Raw genomic sequence first — 6,000 nt, 5'->3', positions numbered from 1 at the left:
GTGATAATTTTCTGTAACATTTGTTATTAAATACTAATATCGATATACCCAAATTTAAACTTGTTACAATTATATATTTACTTATTTATATAACAGCGCCGACATTCATACGAAGCATAGTTTATCTCGTAGACATGGTCGAGGTGGTCAGAAAAATGCCAAATCTGGCAGGCAGTCTGCCTTTCCGACATAAGGTGGGTTGGTGTTTACACCCAGATGTGAAAATTCGCAACTCGCCTTGGACAGACAGGTTTCTTCTAATCACTGGTTGTTTCTATTACCCGTGTTAGTTAATTAGAAGAAACAACAAACCACCAGACAGTAATGATACGGTCCTGTTCCGGGGCCTTTTCCATCAAGTCGGATGTAATTCGCTGTCAATGAGAACTATATTCGGAACTAACTTAGTTCACATGACCATATATGGCGGTGGAAGGAAATAAAGTCGCTATCAGAAATTTCTTGGCCCTTTCTGGCAGACTAGACGAAACTTGGCATAGATGAAACCTGATCATTTTTAATGTCGTATCAAATTTCAATTATATTAAATAAAAGTCTGATACCTTTTGTAAAAACCAGAAAGAACATATAATTCTAAACACATTTATTTCGAGAACAACCACAAGCAACTTGGCCAGTCTGATTCATCAAGCAGAGTAGTCTGGTTCTCTGCTTCGTATGCTCCCTGCGTGAGAGAGCACATGTCAACGTGGTAGTCACGTGATACAACAAAACTCCGGAAGTTGGTCTCGGAATAAATATAGAGAAGTTTGTGCTCTTTCGTTTTTGTATTTTTATTACAACCAGTATATGACTTTCATTCAATATTTTTTCCTCAATATTTGAAAATGATGGTTGTGAGATTTTGTGTGCTCGTGCGACTAGCAATCGAAATCGCTAATACCAGCTCAAATTTCATCAACGCATTAGTTTTATCGTTTTTCAGCAGATCAAAGACATAACGATTTTAATACTCGCAATTTCTGAGAAAATAAATAATTTACATATTGATTTCAGGCAGGTATAACTCGATTTAACAACGTTTAAGTTTGCTAGCCCATCCGCTAAGCGGCTATGCTTTAATACCGCCATGTTATCAGTGAAATCAAGTTGGTTACTTATTCCTTATTCCCGATTCAATAAAGAATAAGCAACCAGCTACTTATTCCCGATTCAACCCTTTTCACACCCATTTGGATACCTATTCCTAATTTACATCCAGTGAACTATTTATTCCTTATTCCCAATTCGGTATGTAATTATTTACCATTTAGTTATTACCGATGAAAGCTCTTCAGGGCATGCATTGGTTGTTATTCTAACCCAGCTGGAGAAATAGGAGTGTTCGTTTGGTGCCAGCTGTATGTAGCTAGGCTTAATAAAGAAAGATCACGGACTGTGTGTAGGAAGAGATTATGACGTTGGTAGGTATACACGTTTAGTAATTTGAAATATGATTAATTAGTTGTGCTAGGTGTTTGGGTCGTGTCTTGTGTTACATCGCGTGAATTAATATTATTCGGATTCGCAAAGCTTACTAATGACTCAAGGAAACGTGAAAACACAAAAAAAACATACAAGTGTGAAATTGGAGATTTATCTTGTTTGGTCAAAATGTGCTTAGAGAAGAGTGATTTCAAGTATTTACGAGTTTAGGAAGCCTTCACTTGACATCGACTGTTGTCTTGAAGTCCTTGGAACTGGGAAAACAAGCATATGAGTAGGTTTTTGAAAACACGCTCAGTTTCGATCAATTCTATCAGCACTTTAGTACGAATTAAACCCGTACCTTGACAAAAAAAAATTCAGCGTCTCATGGATAGTTTCTATTCAGGGATCTGTTCTACCAGAAGCGAAATTTATATTTAAAAAAATTCGTCGAGCCGATTTCTCGAAATTGGGGCTACATAAAGGGGTGGGGTTCAGTACAGCACATGTCGCAAGAAGATTATATCTTACTTTTACAGGTGGGTCACTACGTCGCCTCTTTAAAGAGTTTTCACATGGACCTTTTTTGACAAATTTTCTCCAGAGGACATTAGCCCTGACGACTTTTGTTGAGAGGAATCAGCGAAAAAAGGGCAACCTACGGGCACCGGGTACGAAATACCACCACATTTTGGATCGATTAAAATAGATTGTAATTATTGAACCCTTACTTAAAAGATATTGATTTAAACTCCTCTTTGTATGTGTTCCAGCTGCAGGAAAATTTAAATGAAAATTCATCGGCCCGATTTCTAGGAATCCGGAGATCAATATATGACAGAAATAACAAGTCCATTAGGATATTACCTCTTCAGTCCATATCTGGTTCACCCCTAAAATGATTTTGACATTGATCATTGTTACATATCTTCTACGCAACGATATATTTCACTACCAAAAACATTACTGACTGTTCGTCTAAAGCAAGCGGAAAACTATGAAGGTCTTTACTACGGGTGAAACGATTCATCGATATATCGATGCATTGATACATTTGCTGAAACGACACACATATCGATACAAAACGATACTTGTGGTATGCATGTTGTTGTTGTTGCTGTAAGGTTTAACGCCATTTTCAGCACAAGATAGGCTATACATGGCGGCAAGTATAAATGGTGGAAGAAGAACCCCGGGACAACCCGGGAAAGAAGCACTGACCCACAAGAAGCTACTGGTAAGCTTTCTCACGTACCCACACTGGCCGAACCCGAGACTCGAATCTACGAAGACAGAAGTGAGATGGAAGTGATCCGTAACGGTAAGCGTTTTCGAACACTCGGCCACTTGCTCACCCCCTCCCCGTATGCATGTTAGTTTAACCTTCAGCAGTTTTGAATAATTATTATTAGTTACCTTGTTGTTCTGTCAAATTAAAATCCATCTGAAACAGCATTTGCAGTCACAGACACTCATGTTTATCAGTTAACACGAAAAAGGCTATTGGAGAATACGCACTCGCCGACTAAAAGTTATCACGGTGACATGGTTTGTAATCTGCCCCTCCCCCCCCCCGCCCAATTACATGCTAATTATCTTAACCCAGAAGTATGATCAGCATATACTATACATTCCAAACGTGTCCCACATGTATAATTAAGTACTTTGCTCATTAAATAACCACTTTCACGCGAAGTTTCTACTTTGAATTATATCATGACTCCATTGGTCGATTTGAAAGCTACCCTACCGGTGTGTTGCATGGTAAAATACGTTACACTGAATTCTCATTTGTGGTTATTGCGTTTCCGGTCCAGGTGAAACAATAACCACCAATCAGAAATGAATATAGCTTATTCTCTGCGTGACAAACAGGAAGTATTCGCAGATCCAGAGAGAGACTTCGCGAGAAAGTCATTAGATATGTCAAGTACTTAAGCGGAGATGCTGTCAGGGTGTGCCATTGCGCGAATCGTGCAAAATTTGTACGAATTCGTGCGCTTGGAGAACATTGAAACGCGATAAGTCCCATATATGAAAATGTGCTCGGCGAAGTATCCATTTTTATGTAACCGTTTTTGTCACGACATCTGTTTTTCTGATAGCAACTGTTCCACATCTGGGTTCCTCAAGCACGACATGAATGGTTGTGAAACAAAATTTGATTAGCACAACGTGCCCAAGAATAAGCATTATGGCTAAGTTTGAGCCATTCATGGAGAAAGTTTTACAGCTGCGTGTTTAAAATACGGGCTGCCTAGAAAACCCATAATGTCTCAATCCCGGCGTGGTTCATTACGATCCGTTCGGCAAATACTTGCTGATTAGAGTGATGATGACAATAACCTTTAAAGTTATGAAGTGTATCAGATTATTGGAGCTGGTAAAGCGTTAACGGAGATACCAGTGAGCGATTTTGAACCCGAAATGGTGTTAAATATGAGTCAGAGGTACACGCTGGATGGGCAAAAAATAGACGGCATTACCCTTTCAATGGTATTTCTAAATTAAATGTACAAAGGGCAGAATAGTGAGCCAAATTTAAATCCAAACAATTTAAAAGTATAATGCATTTTTTTTAATATTAATTAATTTCGCCCTGTGATACAAAACCATATACATGTATCCATATCAGGGTTAAGATAACATGAATGAAGTAAGAGTAAAAAATGAAATTCATAAGTAAAGATATTTATTTTAATACCTTTGTCAGTAAACTACAGGTTTAACAACGGAAATTTATGTTAGTGAAAAGTCCTATTTTTGGAACAGATATATCCAAAAGATAATATCTGAGCTCTGGAAAATTGTACATGACAGTCACAAAGATCAGTGTCCAAACATATTCAAGCTAACAAAGCTAGCTATGTAAATGCCCCTTCAGAAAAAAGCACAGAACAATATTGATACAAAGAAAAGGAGCAGAGTATGCTCAGAAATAATTAACAGATTAATGCTTATATAACTCGAGGTGACATCTGTCAAAGATGTTGATTTCAGTAGAGCTCTAAGAAAGTGGAGCAGGAAGAATGAGAGACAGATATTGAAGTTTAGATAAATATTGACCAATGACCGTTTCGTCCTCCCCGTCCTTGTATCTTTGATAAAGAGGGAGTGATATGTCACGTGTTTAGGCTCGAATAAACAGTAACACAAGAAAGAGTGAAAACAACAAACTTTGAAAAAAATACAATAATTTATTTTCCTGGAAAAATTCTGTAAAAATGAAGAAAAAAAATATGACCTTACGGTCTTATATAATCAAATTCAAAATAATCAAAGAATAATCCAAGAATAAATTCTTTTAAGTCCTAATGACAAAATGTTCTACTGACTGTAGTGCTGAATTCTTCAGTTCCTTGTAGAAACAAGAATTATAACTCCGGTTTTTGATAGCTGAATAAATGTTTATAAAAAAACTGTCCTTATTCATCAATTTCACATGAGCACACGTATTTTCCAGAAAAATAACAGAAGTAATCCTTTTGAATCCAAGTAATTTGAAATAATTCCAATCCAATTAATTTGAAATAACTCCAAACAGCACAACATACAACTTCCAGTTTAACAGCCCAGCTTCTACTGAGAATAATTCTCTAACACATAGGTTATATGTCTTCTAAACGTAAACAAGGGGGTCACATGATCATGTTCTGGAAGTTTATAGAAATTAGTACGTATTACAGATCACGTCTACTCAGTGTGACCCTGATGAAAACCAATCATTTTATTCTACCCCAAAAAAATAAAATGTTTATATCTTAAAGGAGACTAGAAATCAAACTTTTCCTTTTACGTATGTAATTCTCTACAGATTGTAATTCGACTTCAATGTTTATAAATTAAATATCGTAAACGGGTAGTGATCATATTGCGTGGAAGATACCACGATTCCGTAAATTGCCGAGTTTTTCCGAGTTTTGATGAGACGACAGATCACGTGGTACCGTGACGCAATACTAGCCAGTCCTCGAATACAAAAATTAACATTGGCGAGCGAGACAGACAGGAGGAGACCACATTTGGGTTGCTCATTCAAAAGTTGAATCTGCAGTCTGATATAATAGTTTATGTACTGTACTGGTCAGTGCTAAAATAATTTTTTTAGGCACAGGCCCCGGGCTGGTGACTTAAATAAACTCAAGCCCTGACTGAAATTCCACAAGCCCGGACAGTTCATACCTGGCAAGTCTCAAGCCCGGATAAAACCTCCCGATTTTGGGGGTATTTCCTCATCTACCTCCCGATCTCGTAATATCTCTCAATTTTTCGCAGCGAAGTCCCGATTATTACATTATGTCTGTCAATTTTCATTTGTCAGAAAAAAAAAATCCAACCCCAAACCATTTATAAATAGATATAACGTATGCAATCCACAGTCTAAACTGCCACACTGCAGACATCATAGCGAGATGACTGAAAAATTGTTAAAGCTACGTTAAAAATTCAAATCACACGCACACACGTCTAAATCCGGCACTGGACGAAATAATTAATATCACACAACAGTTTTTTTTTTCTTCATTTGTTCTTCTTCAGTAAATAGAACGCAAAGATTAAACATTATTCAAG

This window comes from Sinohyriopsis cumingii, chromosome 1 (genome assembly GCF_028554795.1).
Source record: "Sinohyriopsis cumingii isolate HCF-2022 chromosome 1, ASM2855479v2, whole genome shotgun sequence".
Lineage (NCBI taxonomy): Eukaryota > Metazoa > Mollusca > Bivalvia > Unionida > Unionidae > Sinohyriopsis > Sinohyriopsis cumingii.
Note: the sequence above shows the minus strand (reverse complement) of the source record.